Genomic DNA, 21,236 nt, shown 5'->3' with positions numbered 1-21,236 from the left:
ACTGAACACTGTTATCCCAGATGACTGAATATAAGCCTCCCCTGGTGGTGGTTTTGTCTTTGCTGGACCTGTTTTATTTTATGGCTCTTGGTAGTATGTCTTCTCTCAACAGGTTTCTAGTTGGTTACTTCTCAATCTTCTACCATGTTTTCTATACTTAGAAAGTAGATCCTATAAATTAATCAAGATTCTCACTTCAAAAAATAAGTCCCAAAAGTCCTTTAAGTCACTGTCTAAAGAGTAACCACATACCAGGAACCATTACTGTGGTCCTACAGTTCTCCTTCCAGCATCAACAGCCCTCCTGACTAGTAGAAGCAAACTGAGTCTTTTGGAAACTCTTGGCTCTTAGAGGTATTTTTCTGATTACTGAGACTGAAGTGTCATTGAAAAAGATGACTGCATTCCTTGACTAATTTTCCACCAGTGATGGGAATGCTGTGACAGACACATGGCCCTTGGCATAGGTGGAAGCAGAGAGGGTGGCACATCCCTGCTAATGTTTCTTCTTCCCAGACTCTCCTTTTTTATAAGCCACCACATTTGAGAAAAGAGCTATGACTGTAAAGTGTTAGGAGTGGAGGGTTCTCTTTCCCTGGATCTGTCTCCAAAAGGAGGGTTATAGGGGGTAAGGTGGGGAGACTCCTAGACTAACCTCAAAGATGCTTGTTCTAAATCTACTGTACCCATGGATCCAAGAACCAGATAATGACATATTCACTTGGAGATCACTCTAGCCCAAGTCTGGAATAAGGATGCCCCAGGTATGAAACATCAAACATCAAATTAGATTGTAGGTCCTCACCAGAACTGTTGTCACATTTGTCTGAGATGACATCATATACATATTGATTGAAAAGAGGTTGTGAAAATTGTCATATGGGACCCTTTCTTATGACACTCTCTTCATCCCACACTAATATTTTAGGTACTAGATTCACAAATACCGAGAAATTTTACTCTTCTCTAGGACAGGGCTGAAGCGTCCTAAAGAATCACAGACCATAGCTGAAATCAAGCCTGGGATTATGTTAGCCTCTGGAGCTTGATGAATGTTCAATATTCGACTGGAATTTTCTGTATTTGTTTTTACTGCATAATGCTCTGTTAGCAAATAAAATAATTTTTCAGTGAGTGTCTTTATTTGTAATAGCTGGGCCATTTCTGATGACATTTCACTGGAGTGAAAGGTAATATAGTTCAAGATTGGGATATAATGAAGGACAAGCCAATGTTGTCCTTCACTGATCTTGTTCTTTGGCTTTAAAAGCAGATATATATCTGGACTTCCCTGGTGGTGCAGTGGTTAAGAATCTGCCTGCCAATGCAGGGGACACGGGTTCGAGCCCTGGTCTGGGAAGATCCCACATGCCGTGGAGCAACTAAACTCATGTGCCACAACTACTGAGCCTGGACTCTAGAGCCCGTGAGCCACAACTACTGAGCCTACGTGCCACAGCTACTGAAGCCTGTGTGCCTAGAGCCCATGCTCTGCAGCAAAGAGAAGCCATCACAATGAGAAGCCTGTGCGTCTCAATGAAGAGTAGCCCCTGCTCGCGGCAAGTAGAGGAAGCCCGTGAGCAGCAACAAAGACACAATGCAGTCAAAATAAATAAGTAAATAAATAGATACATTTGTTTTAAAAGAAGCAGATATATATCATCCACTGTTTTCTTGCAGTCTGTAGTATGAGTTGAAAAGTATCTAAGAAACCCAGAAAATCCCTTCTTCTAAAGTCTTTTGCAGATGTTCCTACAGAAAGACTATGAGCTTCTATTCTGTTTTGACTCAAAGGATAGAGTGTCATCTTCCACCTAAAATGAATAGGCAAGCAAGTAAAGAATACCGACCAGCAATTGCAAACTTTTTGTACATTTCCAGCATAGTATCAGTAACACTCAGCAATATTTCAGGAGGAACAGACATTCATATTTTATCTCTGTTTACAACACTTTGACATGAGCAATAGCTGTACTTCCTTTCTATTATGTTAAATATCACAACTTTATTATTTTAGACTAACATATTTCTACAGATGTCTTTATCAGATACAGGTTGAAGCATATCATGCACTTGTGCAAAATCCTTCAAATATTCACACTTTGATGATGTAAATATCTGACATTCAAAGCTCTATTTTCTCTCTTGAGCCCAATCTCTTATTACACTCTTCCAAATGTCCTAGGCTTCCACCATGCCAGGCTTATCTTGAATACATCATGTACTTTTTAATGTCTTTCTCTCTTTTAATTTAGTCAGAATGTCTTCAAGGTCCAATCCCCTATCCCCACTTTCCCACTTTGATAGGAAAATTCTTGATAGAAAGGAGAATTTCTATAATCTCATTTCTTCCTCCAAGACTCTCTTGAGTTCACCCAAACTGGAATTAACTCACCTTCCTTTGACTTCCCACTTCATAGTGCTTATACCTCTATTATAGTCTGATGTGTTTCATCCTGTCTGATAGTACAGTTAGTTGTCTATATAACCACTAGATTGTAATCTTTCTGAGAGTAGGAACTCTGTCCTAATCATCTATGTATTTCTCACAACACTTAGACCTGTACTAAATGTTCATTGGTAGACCTTTAGTAAATGCCTGTTAAATTTGGATACAAATGTCCCTGCAAGTCTGTAGAATATTTTTTCCAATTATCCAGTTCTGTATAAATTTTGAAATATGTCACTTAAAGGCTTTTCAAGTCATAAAATCTAAAAACATATTTAGTAATTTCTAGCTATTGTTTTAATCATTGATATTGGCTACTGCAAAGTATTTGGAGATTACAAAACCACTTTTTAAAGAGTTTTTCTTTTTTATTTGCTGAGAATCACATCTGAATTATTTTCTGTATGAAGTTGTCTTTTTTGCGGAGCACAGGCTCCGGATGCACGGGCTCAGCGGCCATGGCTCACAGGTCTAGCCGCTCAGCGGCATGTGGGATCTTCACGGACCGGGGCACGAACCCATGTCCCCTGCATCAGCAGGCGGACTCTCAACCACTGCGCCACCAGGGAAGCCCTATCTTTCTTATTGGTCACCTGCCAATGGATAAAATAAGTGCTCTGGATGCCATACCATTGAACTGATTACAATTTCCTCCATGGTTTCCTCAAAACAATCAAATGTATTCACTTAAGTGTTTGGGAATCAAATTGAAGAAATTTCAGAAACAATCAAAAAGAAAATTCCTCCTTCACAGCAACAGTGGCCCCCACAAGCTCCATGCTCACTTAACATTTAAAAAATTATTCAACTAGTTTTACCATATTTATCTGCAAGCTCTGAACTAAGGCAGAGTACACGACTCAAAACACACTAATTGCCTTTTTAAAAAATCTCAACTCTTAATGTACATATAAACAGCCACATTGTATTGCAATCAAGTGAAGTGCAAATAAAAGGAAGTCAGGTTTTAAAAGTATTATCCTCCCACCACACACACACACACACAAACACACACACCCCAAAATGGAGAAGAGCACAATTCTTTGTGGTAATGTGGTGCTATTTTTACTTTTTTTTTTTTTTTTTTTTTTTTTTTTTACCACCACCTGCTACCTTCTTCTGGCAGGAAATGACAACTCCCTCCCCCACCATAGTCAGGGAACTCACCAAGTACCAAAAGTGTGTTGAACAGGCACTTGTTCCCAAAATCTGCAGTTGAGAAAAGATATTTTTTTCCTATTACATTTACCTGCTGGTTCGCTCACTTTTATCTCTGACATAAGCCAATTGCTTACGTCTCTCTCTCATTATCTACTCAGAGAGTACAGCTGGACTTCTGGATACCTAAGTAATTTAGGCATAAGCTTGCTATTTATTTATTTCCAATGCCTTTCCCTTAAATGTATCTTGTGAAAGGCTAAAGGGAGGAGGTACTTTGAAACCAAAACTGGTGACAGTAAATAAAAGGATTTTTTTTCAGTGAATGGCATTATTTGCAGTATTTGGTTGGTTTTTGATGACTCTTTATATCACTGGATTGAAAACTAAGTGACTAGCCACTTCTTGAGATTCATTGCAATTGAGTTCATTGCATTTTCTTCCTGCTTTATTTGTAACTTTTTAACAAGTGTTAAAGCAATGACTTTTAGCTCTAAGAGATGGCAAAAAAAAAAAAAACAACTTGAATTCAGATGTTCCCCCACCTCATACTTACCAACTTAAGTGTATGTCAGGGTAAACGAGAGAGGAGAAACAACTCTTTGACAGTTTGGAATGCCAGTCAGTTGTTTCAATGATTGACATCAGTGACAGAGTAATTGCAAACATGAGAAATATGGTTATTTTTTATTTTAAGATGATCATCAAATGGTAATGTGCTTCCATCATTTGTTCGTGATCTATCTAACTGTCCATCAATCATTTCAACAAGGCTTCACAGACAGGATAAAAGGAAAGTTGAAACAAATGGCTAGCAATCTTAAGGGCAAATTTATCTAAAACTGGGACCCTTCTCTTTCACTGTTCTTCCCAATACTGAGTATGTCACTGATACACTAATAACTCAAAGTTTTGACTTTAAATTTTTCTTTAATCTCCCTCCTCCCTCTGTCCTGTTCCTCTTCTCTTCCTCCTATTTAGACTGCAGCTTCCTCCATCTGACCTTCTCTGCCACACTGTTGTTATCTACATTGTTTTTTCCTTAGCTCTAGTTCTATCTATCTGACTATTCTATTCCTTATTACTCTCACAACCTCTTCAACTATGTCATCAACATGTCCTACATACCACACCAAGGTATTCATCTCCAATAAATTTCCTTTGCCTGGGAGGATGGATGGTATTCTCCATGTGAACTTATTTATCTGGGAAAAGTCACCCAAGAGATACAATACAGCACACCTGCACACACACACACACACACACACACACACACACACACACACACACATTACCTTTCTAGACTCCATCAATGAGTTGAAACATTTAAGACATTGGGTTCCTCACAGTGATAATATTTTTTTAAAAATAAAGTTATCGGAAACAACAAGGCAGAGCTATAGTCAATATCTTGTAATAACCTATAATGGAAAATAATCTGAAAAAGAATATATATATATATATTCTTAAATCATATTTAATGGTGAAAGACTGAATTAATTCCTCCTAAGATCAAGAGTAAGTAAATAATGTCTGCTCTCTTTCCTTCTATGCAACATTGTACAACTTTCCAGGGCAACCAGGCAAGAAAAAGAAAATAAGGTATCCAGACTAGGAAGGAAGAATCAAAATTATCTTTATTTTTAAATGACATGATTGTCTATGTAAAAAAATACAATGCAATCTTCAAAAAAAGAACTACCAGAACTAATAACTGAATATAGCAAGGTTTCCAGAAAAATGTCAATAAAGAAATATCCACTGTATATCTATGTACTAGTAATGAATAGTTGTACATTAAAAATTAGAAAAATATAACCTTTACAATACCATCAAAATATGAAATACTTAGAAATATACCTGGTAAATGATGTCAAAAAAACTGTACACTGGTATTCACAAAATCTTGCTGAAAGACTAAAAGACCTAAATAATGGAACAACATATATTAAAATAAATAAATAGATAGATAGATAAATGAACAAACTTATCAGGAAGCAAGCAACCAAATGAGTTTGTCTTTCCTGAGCTGTCACTTTGAAAAGCTATAGGCTTATTCCAATTACATTCCTTATTGCTCAGGAAAATTTTGGAGCTCTCCCTTAGAATTGCACTCAGAGTCTGCCTCATATACTTTAGAATAATCCCTGTGGTGAAAAACCTTTGTCTTTTAAGGGTAGTTGAATTTTGGAAATAGTCAAAAGCCATTCAGAAATAAGTCTGAACAATGAAGTTAAGGATCAAGTTAAACATGCCATTTTTGGCTCAAACCAAGGTATGATAAGGTATGACCATAGTGTGTTATGACATATTTTTCTTGATTAGCTCAAATCCAGTCTCAAAGATAATTTCAAAGAACAAGTTATGAGACTATTTGGTGAAACACAGCATCACTACTGTAAGCATATAACTTTGCATTTGAGGGTGACATTTATTCAAAAATATAAATAGTGATGTATTTATTTAAATTAGTAATAGCAAAGTCAATTTAGTGTAATGAAAATAATATCAGATTGAGAGTGAGAAGACTTGAGTTCTTGTTTCACCTCTGCCATTGAATATCTGTGTAACCTCGAGCAAGTCAACTTATCTGGACCTCTATTTCTTCTCTGAAATGTGTAGGTTAAGCCAAATAACTTTTAATAGCATTTCTAGCTCTAATATTTTGTCATTTTATTTCTGGATTTTATTCATTTTATTTTTATTTATTTATTTATTTATTGGTGCACCACGCGACTTCCAGGATCTTAGTTCCCTGACCAGGGATTGAACCCGTACCCCCTGCAATGGAAGCACAGAGTCCTAACCACTGGACTGCCAGGTAATTCCTCTACATCTGGGTTTTAAATAGCCCTGGCATTCCATTTCATATATATGTTTTCATGTACATGCATTATATAATTATTGCATAATATGCAAACATTTTATAAATAATGAGGCATGATTTGTAGTTGGCAAGAAAACGGACTCTGGAGCCAGTGTTCCTGTATTCAAATTGAGGCTCTGCAACTGACTAGCTGTGTGACTTTGAGCAAGTTACATAAACATTTCTACATCTCAATTGCCTCATCTGTAAAATGAGATAACAGTAAGTTCCTCTATGGGTATTTAATGAGTTGTTATTTGTAAGATTCTATACCAAGTGCCATATAAATTATTAAATAAAATGAACAAATTCTTAGCATTTTAAACAGTGTAAAATAATTATATGTATGCATAAATGCTGTCGCTAAAGACTGAATGCTGGTTAATGTCTCAAGGAGGAAATCATTTAAACAAATTACATAGATGACAAGTTACATACCTATTAATACAAATTACAAATTGCATACCTATTAATACAAAGGTTTTACTGTTGTTGTTCATCTTGTTTAGCTTTTTTGTTTGTTTGCTAGTTGTAACAGTTGAGTATTTCTCTTTTTCTCTCTTAAGCCTGAGGTTTTATCTTGACTATGGACTTTCATGGCTATTAATAAATGAAAATGCATTTGAATTTCCCCTAGTTAATTTGAATTTTATATCACAATGGAGATTCAGGCTCAACCAGCACTTTCATTTGTTAATACTTCCAATGGAAGTATAGTACTTTAATTGAGCCAACAGATATTTATTCCACAGAAGACTACAGAAATATATCAACTGTGTAACCTACTCCACCTATAATTAATCACAAATTTACGTGTGTTACAAGCATAATATGTTTTGGACAGATGCCTAAATTTTTCTCCTTGTCTCACTGAGCTCTCCAGCTATTGTCATCCTGTTTACCTCAGGAAAAATCTCAAGTGATCTTGAGAAGAGGCTCTTTCCCTTTTTACAAGAAAGTGCAACTAGAAAGAAAGGATGGAGTGGCTTCAAGTTGGCTTCATATATCCATAAACCCATACACTAAGTACTTAAGTTAGACATGCACACATTCACATACAAAGGATATTTTCACTACAAGGTATTGTATTATTTATTAAAACCCTGACCTCATGGTTAGGAATATAACTGAAAATGACTATATTTAGGGTCTTTTTTTCTCCATGTTTTAGTGATCTGCATAGTCATTTTGCTCATGGTTTTTTATTATATAAGTTTCAGGTGTACAGCATTATAATTAAACATTTGATACACTACAAAATATCACAACTACAAGTCTAGCTACCTTCCATCACAATAAAGTTGACCTTCTTCATCCATTTCACCCACTCCCCCAACCTCCTTCCTTTCTTGTAATCACTAATGTTTGCTGTATCTATGACTTTGTTTTCATTTCATTTGGGTTTTTTGTTTGTTTTGTTTTTTAGATTCCACATATGAGTGAAATAATAAGGTATTTGTCTTTTTCCATCTGATTTATTTCACTTAACATAATATCATCAAGTTCCATCCATGTTGTCAGAAATTGCAGGACTTCATGTTTTTTTTTATGGCTGAGTAGTATTCCATTGTGTGTGCATGTGTGAGTGTGTGTATAATCTTTTTTAACTGAAGTGTAGTTGATTTATAATATTATATTACTTTCATGTATACAACATAGTGATTCAATATTTTTATAGATTATACTCCATTTAAAGTTAGCCATAAAAAAGAATGAAATTTTACCATCTTTATCCATTCATCCATTGGTTGACACTTTGGTTGTTTTCCTATCTTGCCTATTGTAAATAATGTTGCAATGAACATTTGTGTTTATATATCTTTTTGAATTAGTGTTTTCATGTTTTTCAGATAAATACCTAGAAATGGAATAGCTGGGTCATATGGTAGTTCTATTCTTATTATTTTGAGGAATATCCATACTGATTTCCATAGTGGCTGCACCAATTTACATTCTCATCAACAATGTAGGAAGGTTCTCTTTTCTCCATGCCCTCTCCAACATTTGTTATTTCTTGTCTTGTCAGTAATAGCCATTCCAAAAGGCATGAGGTGGTATCTTATTGTGGTTTTGGCTTGCATGATGATTAATGATGTTGAACATCTTTTCATGTCCCTGTTGGCTATCTGTATGTCTTCTTTGGAAAAATAAATAAAATGTCTATTCAGATCCTCTACAACTTTTTAAATCAGATCATTTTCTTGTTGTTCAGTTGTGTAAATTCTTTATATATTTTGGATATTAACCCCTTATCAGATATATTGTTTGCAAATATCTTCTGCCATATAGTAGGCTGCTTTTCATTTTGAGAACAGTTTCCTTAGCTGTGCAGAAGCTTGTTAGTTTGATGTAGTTCCATTTGTTTACTTTTGCTTTTGTTTTCATTACCTTTGGAGTAACATCCACAAAAACATCACTAAGACCAATGTCAGTGAGGTTACCACCTATGTTTTCTTCTAGGAATTTTATGGCTTTAGATCTTATACTCAAGTTTTTAATTCATTTAGAGTTAATTTTGTATGTTGGGTAAGATGGTTTCATTATTTTGCACATGGATGTCCAGTTTTCCCAATACCATTTATTAAAAAGACTGTCATTTCTCCATTGCATGTTCTTTGCTTGTTTGTTGTAAATTAATTGTCCATACATGTGAGTTTATTTCTGAGCTCTCAGTTCTGTTTCATTGATCTCTGTGTCTGTTTTTGCACCAGTACCATACTGTTTTGATTACTACAGATTTGTAGTATAGCAAATCAGGGAGCATAATACCTCCAGTTTTGTTCTTTCTCAACGTTGTTTTGGCTGTTCAGGATCTTCTGTGGTTCCATATAAATGTTCGTATTATTCTAGTTCTGTGAAATATGCCATTGGAATTTTGATAGGAATTGCATTGAGTCTGTAGATTGCTTTGGGTAGTATGGACATTTTAACAATATTAATTCTTCCAATCCATGAGCATGGAATACCTTTGCATTTATTTGTGTCTTCTTCCTTTTTTTAATCATTGTCCTATAGTTTTCAGTGTAAAGGTATTTCACCTCCTTGGTTAATTTTATTCCTAGGTTTTTTGGTTTTTTGTGTTTTTTTTGATGCAATAGTAAATGGGATTTTTTTTAACTTCTCTTTCTGATAGTTCACTAATAGTGTATAAAAACACCACAGATTTCTGTATATTGACTTTGTATCCTGTGACTTTTGTGAATTCACTTATTTCTAACAGTTTGAGGTGCAGTCTTCAGTGTTTTATATATATATAGTGTCATTTCTTCTGAAAATAGTGACAGTTTTCTTTGTTTCCAATTTTATTGCCTTTAATTTCTTTTTCTTGCCTAATTGGTGTGGCTAGAATTTCTAATACTATGTTGAATAAAAGTGGCAAGAGTGGAATCCTCATCATGTTCCTAATCTTAGAAGAAAAGCTTTCAGCACTGAGTATGATTTTACCTGTGGGTTTGTCATATATGGCCTTTACTGTGTTGAGGTATCATCCTGCTATACCTACTTTGTTGGGAGTTTTTTTTTTTTTTTTTTTTTTTTTGCGGTATGCGGGCCTTTCACTGTTGTGGCCTCTCCCATTGCAGAGCACAGGCTCCAGATGCACAGGCTCAGTGGCCATGGCTCATGGGCCCAGCCGCTCCACGGCATGTGGGATCTTCCCAGACCGGGGCACGAACCTGTGCTCCCTGCATTGGCAGGTGGACTCTCAACCACTGCGCCACCAGGGAAGTCCTGTTGGAGTTTTTATCATAAATGGATGTGATTTTTTTTTTCAAATGATTCTTGTGCATCTATTGAGTTGATCATATGATTTTTACCCTTCATTTTGTTAATGTGATATATCACGTTGATTGATTTGTATGTGTTGAAACATCCCTACATCTCTGGAATAAATCCTACTTGACCATATAATCCTTTTAATATATTGTTGGATTAGATTTGCTAACATTTTGTTGAGGATTTTTGCATCTATGTTTATCAAGGATACTGTCCTGTAGTCTTCTTTTTCTGTGGTATCCTTGTCTGGTTTTGGTATCAGGGTAATGTTGGCTTCATAAAATGTGTTTGGAAGGATTTCCTCCTCTTTAGTTTATTGGAAAACTTTGAGAAAGATAGGTATCAAATCTTCTTTGTATGCTTTGCAGAATTCATGAGTGAAGGCATCTAATCCTGGACTTTTGTTTGTTGGGAGATTTTTGATTACTGTTTCAATATCCTTACTAGTAATATGTCTATTCAGATTTTCTATTTCTTCATGATTCAGTGTTGGAAGATTATATTCTTCTAGGAATTTACTGTTTGTTCTCAGTCGTCCAATTTTTTTGCCATGTAATTGTTCAGAGTAGTCTCTTATGATACTTTGATTTTCTGTGCTATCAATTGTAACTTCTCTTTCATTTGTTTTCTTTGAGTCCTCTCTCTTTTCCTTGTCTAGCTGAAGTTTTGTCAATTTGGTTTATACTCATGATTTTTTAAACTGAGCTTAAGTATTAGGCATCTATTAGTCATGTCCACTTCTGATTGTTAGATATCTAGGCTGGTTTTTCAGTAATACACTTCTTCTAAGAATAGACATCAAGACAAAGGAGCCAAAAGCAAGCATAGAAAACACCACCCCCATCTCCAAAATCTGTTCTTAACCTACATTCATTGACCTTTAAGCTTAGTAATCAGTGAATAGATGCTTGCCTAATATGCATGAATCACCTACAGCTACTGTAGTCTTCTTTTTTAGCAAATGGCATCCCTTTTCTCAACAAACACATATCCTCTGTTGTATGACTAGGGTGGCCAATGTGTGCTGAGTGATATATCTATATCTATATCTATATCATCTATATCTATATCTATCTATATCTATATAAACTAATTCTTCCTTTTGTCTCAGGCTCCAGTATGACTCAATGGGACACTATTAATAAAAATCACATTCTACCAAATACTCCATAAACCGCAGCTTTTCATGTTCTATAAGATTACATTTATTGACTGAGATAAATGTAATTTAACTGGCCATTACCTGGTAATCTATCAAGTGGACCAGATGTGGGACAGGCTCTCATTGCCTTCCCAGGGCCCACAGAGTGAAAGAGCACTCTTTTAGGGATGATGCCAAAAGAGAAGTCAAGATAATATTTTAGTACGTACTGTTTTCTCCAGTGTTGGGGAAATTCTTTAATCAGAGCAATAGGGTCCCCTGAAGAAGCCATAGGGAATCTGGCTGGTTTAATTCATTCATGCCTGAAAGAACATAGAATAACAGTGATCAAATGCAGTGTGAAGAAGATGCTCAGGAGGGCTGGAAAATTTCAGCAAGTAGATGCTGAAACCCCAGAAACAGATTACCACTGGGCAAAGGAGAGCATGAAAAGAGTTACACTTAGCCCTTAGTGGTAGCAAAGTAGGGTGAGTGGGAACCCCTTTACTACCATCTGACATCTCCTTTTGACTTAGCAGCTTTTAGAAAGGGTGAGAGTGGATAGGGATGTCAGTGGCAGGGTTCACAGTCCCTCCCTGGTCATAAGGAGCTCTTCATTATAATGAGCTAGCCCAGGAAAATCTCACAGCTTATAGTCAAACTCAACACAGTTGGAGTGTAGAAACTGATTTTTTCTCAGTTAGGGATTTTTCTGAGTTCTCATGACCACAACTGTTTAATTAATTAGTGAATACACATGGAAGGAGACCCAGCTGGCCACTGGCTGTCAGCACAGCTGGTGCTAAGAAGATGGACTAACTTCTGTGCAAAACTACCTTACAGGTACCCTTTCAATGCTTATAGATGGCTTTCTATGTGTGGTGATATGAGGGCATCAAAAAACCACACTCCACACCTGCTCTTCTCTGCTTCACTTTACCCAGGGATCTCTTGCTCAGGCTTGCCACTTTGCCTGAAATATACCATTATAGATTCAATCCTTTAAGGCACTTTGTCTTTAAGGCACTTTGTCTCCAAGAATCTCCTATTAAAATGAAACTACTACAAGGAGGATTTTCACTTTAACCCATTAACTGTAATCAATCAGATAAGGTAGTTCACCTTAAAAATGAATGGGATGAAATATAAAGAGAGATACATTTTACTTGGTAGAGGAAGGGAAGTAAAGGAATGTAGAGGCAGATAGCCTTAGGTGGTGCAATATAGTAGGATTAACTGAGAAGCCAGATTGTATCATAAGTTTTGGCAGAGAATTCTGCAAAGGGGAGAAGAGGGCAGGAAAGATAGAAGGCAGGTAACTAACATAGCAGCTGCCACCTAAACAAGTTTGCTTCAAACCAATAATTTTAACAATCTTTTCTCAGCTAGATTGCCAGCTCCTTGGGGAAGGGGAACCTTTCAAAGAGACCAGAGTTCAAATGCCAGGTTCAGTTGGGGAAAGTCTCTCTCTCTCTCTCTCTCTCTCTCTCTCTCTCTCTCTCTCCCCCCTCCCCTCTCCCTTTCTCCCTCTGTCCCTCTCTCCTCTCTCCCTCTTTCTCCCTCTTGTAAAATGGTATAATAAACAATGCCTACTCCTGGGGTGTATTGTTAAGATTGCGTGGGGTATCCCAAGTAAAAGCCAGTAAGACCATGCTTGACACACAATAGAGGGTCAATACACATTATTTGTCCTTTTCTTCTTGCCTCTAAGACATAGCAAATAGGGTGCTAGGCACACAGGAACCTCTCAATATATGCTTTAAAAGGACCTGATGAAGAAAATTAATGGTGAAAATAAAGTAAAGTTCTTTCTAAATTGCTTTGTCTTTAAAAGAAGGTAACAATGCTGAATAAATAGACCTGAGAAGAGAATGAGTAATGTATTCTCGGTGCCCCAGTATCCACAGAAGTCTGTCATGGGGGCTAAGAAAGAAAGCCCAGACAGGAAGTTACAGACAGTTATAATCTCTACTGGTAGTTTGCCGTGTGTGAAGGTAGAACAAGAATTATCCAAGTACCACCTAAATGGGGCAGATATGTGAGGACAAACTAGAGTAATAAACCATAGGGACAGAATTCAATGACTGAGTAGGGCCGCAGATTAATCATAAACTCTACGAGGCAGATACAGCTGACTAGAAGCAGATTCTATTAAGATGGTGAATATTCTCAGTAATTTTTTTTAGGTCATTTAATTTATTGTATTTCATGGACAGGACTCAGGCAAGATATCAACAAGTGGATTTTGGTTTGGGAGTCACTTCATCAATTTCTTCTAGAACAGTCATATACCATAAAATTACTGTTTTACTCGCTGGTTTCTTCAACTCCCAAAACAGGCCACTTAACCTGAGAGAAAGCAGGACGTAGGGGAAAGAGCACTGGTTAGGCATAGGATACCTGGCTTATAGTTTTGGCCATATCACTAATTAGTGGTATAACCTTAGGAAAGTTCTTTCCATCTCTGGTGCTCAGTCTCTCATCTGTAAAATGAAGGACTTTGTAGACTAAATTATCCCTAAGGTTCTGATACTCTTAAGTCTAGTAGAAAGTTTGATTTGGCAGATAGTTCCAATTCTAGATAAAAATTGGAAAAATATGAAGAAATTTTGTGTTCTTATTTTTAAGTGCTTCATCACCTCAGGTCTGATCAAGAGTCCTCACATCACAACCTACCTGCCTGGAGTCCATATCCAATCCAAGACCCATAATCTTAGGCAGACTTTCGTGATGTGCACAAACATTCCTTTCATGGACTGCTCCTCATCAAAACATTTTTAGGGCCAGTGTCTCTACTTTTAACCTCAGAAAATAAGTAGATTTAAGCTAATGCATTAAGAACAGAGGACTAGAAGATATTATCCAGGACCTTCACAAAAAGCATGCAGACATTTTTCCAGCAGCCTATTTTTAAATAATTCATGGGAACTATTGCAGACCTAAGCAAAAAAGAGCATGGTACAGTACCATAGGAGGAGAGTAAGGGAGAGGTTTTAATCAGGTTAAACCCCTCACATCATACACTGAAGCCTGCTCAGCAGCCTACATATGGAGTAAGTAATTCAACAAGTTCAGACAGCAAATACTTATTGAGCACTTGGGGCAACATGCTGTTTTCATTAATAAGCCCAAAGATGACATCATGGTGATTCAGTGAGCCTTATTATAATTTTTAAATTTCTGGAAGACTGATTTAGTATTTAAAATAAAGATTAGACTATTAATCTTTATTATGTCTCTATTAATAACCTTCTAATCTCTACTGATGCTTTAGTCTTTACAAACAAGGTAACTGAGGGCTAGAGAAAGCAGGGGATTCATCCTGAGTTACATAGCAAGTTAATAACAGAGCCAGGACTAGAATTTGAGTTTTAATTCAAAATCCTTGTGTTTTTTTATCCACATCACATTTCCTTCCAACTACACATTCTGTAGTATGTGTGTATCCACACATATTTCTCTCCCCCTCATATAGTCCAACTATTTGGATGAAAGATTTGTTTACGTTATTAAGGCTTTCAACTTTCTAAATCACCACAGCATAAAAATCACCAGAAACAAGTATCCCTCATTTTTCTTTTTGCAATGACATGGAAACCAGTGGTCTTTACTATGTGAGAAATATCAACATCTATTCTTACCTCTTCCTCTTCTCTCTCTCTACCCCAGCGCCCACACATACAGAAACACAGACACTCAGACATCCATTTCTACTGACATAAAAGACTGGAAATTAACCAAAATGAGACAAATGTTCTTTTTTCCTCTTTACCTCCTTTTCTGCTGCTACAATTTGCTAAATTATCAGTCAAGGACAAAGGAATTAAGTGATGAGCAATGCCATGTAGTAAATCAGGTCACCATGTTAGATCTCACTGGAGATAAAAAGAAAGGAGACATGGCCTCTCTCCTTGAAAACTTGTAGACTGGTAGCAGTGACACAATAGACAAAACAAAAGAGAAATGAGTAAAATCAAATGTTAAATTGAGCAATTCAGATGCCCAGCCTTGTAAAATTTGCCATGTATTTAGGGTACAAACCCACAATAATTTTTAATGTGTTAGGCCATTCCATAAGGAATTTATAAAAGCAGTGATTTCACTAATCCATAAAACTCACATGTCTCTCTCATTTATTCTGCTGCAAGCCTTATAACTATTACCCTTCTTATAAGCATTTAGAACTGCAAGCTTGACCAAATGCAATGCTCCTATGTACTGAAGGAAACCTATCATGTGAAAGACAGGTGCAACTTAATTTTCCCAGAGTGATTTCAATCCAATTTCACATGGCATTTTACAAATTGTATAGAGGAATTCTGACCAAAGGAGTGCAAAGTACCCAGTAAGCATTAGCATTATGATCCATACCCTATAGAAAGTGGTGTCCTTAATCACACTCTTTTCATAGATAGAGAAACTGAAAAATGAGAAATCTTGCTGTCTTTTTCAAGTTTATACCCCAAGTCAGTCCCAAAGGAGCACAACTTGAAGCTCAAGCCTGTAATTGATACCTGCTGAAAGTATGATTTAGAACAGAGTTCTAAATCAGGGATGGATGTCCCAAGTTCCTTCCTTTATTTCCTCCTGGATAAGGAAACATAAACATGGGCGGGGGGTAGGGAGCATTGCAGAGACCAGGAAGATATGGGGTAATAACCAACATTATCAGGAGATGAACTATCTTAAAACCCTGTTACTGTATTTTTGGTTTTTGCTTTTAATTTTTTACCCAGAGTTCTGTAACTAGGTGGGTTAGATGTTTACAACACTGAGCTCCTAAACTTAAGTATGTGAGTCAGATTCTGGTTAATTCTTTCTGAAATATAGCCATAGATTGTGTTGTGAACCTGGGACAGGCATCCTGTAACTTCAAGGCCTTGGTCTTAAGGAAAAAAAATGACTCACAAATATAAATATAGCTCTACTTTCTCTTCTGATGGTTGGTATGTAACATCAGTTTTTTATATGAAGGATCTCATGATTTTCCCTTCAATTCGGATGCCCTAAACCCAATAAAGAGTGTAATAGGAGGTTGGCAATCAAGTATACACATAAATTATTTTATTCCTCGAGACTTATTTAGGAGAGTCTCTCTGTAAATTTTTGTTTGTGTCCTTTTCTTGTTTTTATTTTAACTTGCATCTAAAATCACATATTCTGTCCTAGTCTCTAATATGGCCTTATATCTGAAATTCAGAACCTTTACTCTAAACTTAGCATGACATAGGTTAGGTTAGGGATAGAAAAGCAAATCTTTTGTAAAAGCTCTAATATGATTTCCTTTTTGCATCACTTCAGCTTAAATGTGAATGGGGATAGTGATTCTCTGTTTAAGGAAAAATATGTCATGAAGTCACATATCTTCACATATGTTTTGTATAGTCAGGTTTAATATGTGCTACTTTATCTTCCCCAAGTAAATAAGCTCCATGATGGCAGGGGCTTTAACTTATATGACTCCTATTATTACCCATACTATGCTGGAAAAGTAGTAATCACACCATATAGATTGGTTAAAGGGAATTAAAGTACTTCATCTATACTTTCTATGATCCCCATTTTTTATCCATTTTTATTCCTCATGTTATGTGTTTTACCCCCTTATTTCCTAGTTCACCCAGCCTGAACCTAATAAAATAACGAACTATTTTTAAATTGGTACATCTTGACTCCTTCTATTATAAACTCTCTTGATTCTCAAGTGGAAAGGGTCAAAGTAGTGTGATGTGACTTTATCATATAGGGATAGTATAGCATAAAGGAAAAACTTTGGCAACCAACGGAATTGGGTTTGAAATTCAAACAAGACAGTTATAAAACTTTGGGAAACTTATTTAATTTCTTCACATTGTTTTTTTATCTATAAAATGTGTGAAATAACATAGTTATTTTCAAGAAATAAGATCTATTGCCCAATGCTTAGTACTTCATAAGTGCACAATAAATCATAATCATTATTATTTTTATAGCAGAGAACCCAAAACCAAAGTTAGAGCTAGTAGTAGATAAGCTCCAAAAACCTGGTAAATTCTAGACTCTAGGTAGCTTCTTAAATATTTAATAGCTTTTTCTGGAGTCATTACTAGGAAGATACATGATTTCGAATAGGGCATAAGTTCTTAGGGGGAGAAAACAGCTCAAGGATGACCTGAATCTGATGTTGACCCTTAGTCCATGGTGAGGACTTTGGCCCTGCCTTGAAGTTCACAGCTTGAGCTTTGAGGAGGATTTGGGAACCACTAAATGTAGATCTAAACCCATAAATCATATTGGAAAATTCTGATTATTTTTCCTTTCCTATAAAAGCTAGACTGGTTTCCCAGAGTTGTGAGAATAGAAAAAGGCCAAAGATTCAGAATTTTCCATAAAGAAAATGAAATCAACACACTTAGCAATGAGACTGAGCAAATCAAAACTAATTTATATTCCACAATGAATTTTTCAAACCTAAAAATAATTCCATACCCACAAAAAGGCTATGTGAAATTAAAATCTTATTTTGAAAACACACTATTAAACATGAAAATTAATTCCATTGTTTAAATAAACATGCTAACAGTTTATGGGGAAAGATAATGAACTGATCATCACGACTTAGAAGTATTTTATATTATTTGGCCCAATAAGACAAGGGGGTTAATGCATGAATGCATTACTAGATTAGATTTAAAATCTCCAAAGCAACATCATACAGTTTTTGGAGGGGAGTTTATTAGGGTGGTTCACCATCAATTTTCATTTTATAGTGTCCAAAATATTTCCTTCAAATTCACAAATGTGTCACTAAATGAAAATGCTGGGGAACAGACTGCATCTCTATCCAGTGTATTAAAGCATCCTGCATACTGGAGATCCCACTGCATTTGGGTAGGAGCTAGCATGATTAACCATCACGCCCATATTTTCCAGATACTGGTTTAGCATAGGTTTTTATTCTAGCTCTGTATGTTTGGCCCAAGTCCCAGTCAGGGAGCAACTTATAACCCACGGTAATCAACCTTAATGTCTCTTCCTTATTGAATGACGTCACAGGGATTTTCAAATTTATTGATTCCCAGAGGTCAGGCAGCTTTAAATTTCCTGAGTAATTTTATTCCCCTAGGAAAGGTGAACAGGCACACAGATGACAGTTTTCAATTCTACAACTGTAACTTTGAATCAAGATGGTTTTAACAAGTAATTATATGTAATTATATGTATATTATATGTAAAATATAATCCAGGTCATACTCTGTGAATGCTGAGAAACAGCACTCTTGTCTCTGCAGATTGCTAAATGTCTTTACAGTGATTTGCTTAATCAAATTTCATGGTCCAAAATTGGGGAAAGTTTATTCTACTTTCCGTGACCAAAAGGACCCTTCAGCAAATGGCCAGAGCAAAGCTGGGCAGACCATAATTTAATGGATTATCCCGAACTCTGGATAACTAGGGCCCAAAACTCTATTTTCCCTACTTAACCTGGATTGGTTATGTAGACTGACAACTTCACAGTCTGTCATATTCATATTGTGCTTCAGCTAGGTATATTATCATCAGGATGAATTTATTATATTAATTGATGTGAAATTAACACAAATTGTTTTTTTTAGTCCTGATAAGATTTGGAAGTCATAGACTTTCAGAGGGAAAGATTTTACTGTACCTGATGTCTTGATATGGACTGTGCCTAATTTTGACAACAAAACCAGGTATTTCTATCATCAGTGGCTCTTTCTCAGAGAGATTAATGTTAAGTCTAATGACTGAAATTTCCTTTATTATACTGAATTAGCTTTATGAAGTATTAAAAATTAGTACTACCTAGCTTTAAGCTTAGCATCCTTAGAAAAAAAGAGAAGTCTGGTTGTACCTTCAGAGATAAAAAATATTAGAATGAAGGGGGGGAAAAAAGATTAAGCAACAACTACAACAAAACAAGAACAAAATCAGGTCCCAGCCAAAGATGGACCCAAGAAGATAGAAGCAGAATGCTATAATTATTATGGAAATGTGGGAAGAAATTGCCAAATAAATATATCTTTAGAATATTAAATGAGTAAAATCTTTAGTTATAAAAATTAATAAGGGGCAGGAAAATATAGATTTAAAAATCCCCTTTGCAGGTCCCTACCACCTAAGCCAAACAAAAACAAAGACAATTTTCTAAATTATTTCTACACTTACAATTTTAAGCTAACCAGGTAAATTGGACAAAAAGAGTAAGAGGACAACACTGTGTCTACTAAAGAAAAGTTTGTTTATTGGACCCAGGTTATATTCTTTCTCTATCGACATTAACTGAATTATTTGGATAATCATTCAAGTTTCCACTGCGAGAGGAATGTATAAAGATAACTTCATATCTTAGAGTACCTCTGATAGAATTTTTAATAAAAGTTATCTAACTTTGTCATATCATTGTGTTTAAAGGTAACACCAGTCTTTCGTTTTAGACTCTTTACAAGAAAGTCTAGTGCATATCCTTGATTCTCTAATATGAACAATATATGTCAAGTTGCTAAATGTTCATTAATTTCAACAACTTCAATTTTCCAGGAAGAAGAGAGGGAAAGAGATCTTCAACGTTTTATAGTTAATCTAGAACAGAAATTGTTTCTGTAGTTTGGAGCCACTGTCTTACATCTGTATTCAGGGTGGCTTAATTATATCCATTGAAGTGACCTTAATAATAAACATCAAGAAAACATTTCCTTTTTCAGTTTTAGAATTGAAGGGATTTTAAAAATGAACACATCTGATAAATAATAAATCAGTCTATCTTCCACATGTCATTCATTTTCCAGCATACCATTTGGTCAGACACTTCAGAGTAGCTACCCAAAATAAATTTTTAGTCTTAAAGATTCAATTCATAGGTCACTTTGTGTCATTTAAAAAAAAGATTTAATACTCCAGACAGTATATCATCATCAGTACTGTTATCCTATAAATAACTTGTAAGAATTATTTTATCATATAAAAAATAAGTCATTAGCTTTTAAGAAATATCTGGTAGCATCTTATTAGCTTTTGAGAAATACCTGAATCTGATCTGCCAAGTAAAGCTGAAAAGCATCTTAGGTAACTAATTATAACAATATTAAAACCTTTCTTCTGCTGCTAAGAACGTGGACAAAACCTTGTCATTGTCTGCCATAAATAGTGTAACACTGAGCAAAAACTCTTGGAAGAAACAAATAGATTGTCAATAATTAAGGAAGAAATTGAGGGGCTTTTGACTTGGGGTAGACATTTGCATATATTTTAGGTACCTAGTGAGATAGCAATTATGCTCTCTGAGATACAACTGAGCCTGAATAGGCAGCCTTGGCTTATGTGCTGGACGTAAGTCATGCTTCTATGTGACCCACATACTGATCATGGCCAATGGTGTAAACTTTGGTTTCCTTACTAGGTAATAGTTAGTGAACTTCTTGGCCCATACCCAAATCTCCAGGGTCTATACAGACTTGATTTTGGTTAAGATCGTGCACTTCTGATTATTTCTTAAGAGCTCTATCTGCATCTGGCTGATGCTAATGCAGCTGTCGCTGCAAACGAAAGTGATGCCTGTGAAGCACACTCTCTACTCACAATTGTCTTCCAATGACTATACCAAGAGAGTCCACTTTAATTTTCAAATCTAAGATTATCACCCTCTTATATGATAAACATTAGTGATAGTCAAGCCACTAACTACTGCATCCTCTTTGGAATTCACATACCAGCAATTATTACAATATTTAGCTTCCTCACAGTTTATCCTAAGCCCCATATACCTGTTTCTGCAAGGCAGATACCTTGTAATCTTGATCCCCTTCTCAAATCTGGACTCTCCTAGACCTCAACACTTTCTTAATACT

General features: G+C 35.8%; 1 protein-coding gene across 10 annotated transcripts in view; it reads right to left on the bottom strand.

Moving 5' to 3' along the window:
* The window catches only part of GPR174 (G protein-coupled receptor 174), a 47,025-nt gene that overhangs the window by 14,251 nt on the left and 11,538 nt on the right, over positions 1–21,236 (bottom strand). For 7 of the 10 annotated variants that reach the window (XR_007474929.1, XR_007474930.1, XM_033406918.2 and 4 more), the window contains one exon: positions 11,619–11,711. The exons of 1 other annotated variant lie outside the window; for it this stretch is intronic. The gene's annotated coding sequence lies outside the window, so the exon portion shown is untranslated. Of the gene's footprint in view, positions 1–5,467; positions 5,534–11,618; positions 11,712–21,236 lie in introns of all 10 variants that reach the window. 2 more of the 10 variants (XM_049705127.1, XM_049705126.1) reach the window with 1 other exon arrangement.

This window comes from Orcinus orca, chromosome X (assembly GCF_937001465.1).
Source record: "Orcinus orca chromosome X, mOrcOrc1.1, whole genome shotgun sequence".
Taxonomy (NCBI): Eukaryota; Metazoa; Chordata; class Mammalia; order Artiodactyla; family Delphinidae; genus Orcinus; species Orcinus orca.
The sequence above is the reverse complement of the archived record's forward strand: the minus strand, read 5'-3'. Positions and strand labels throughout refer to the sequence as shown.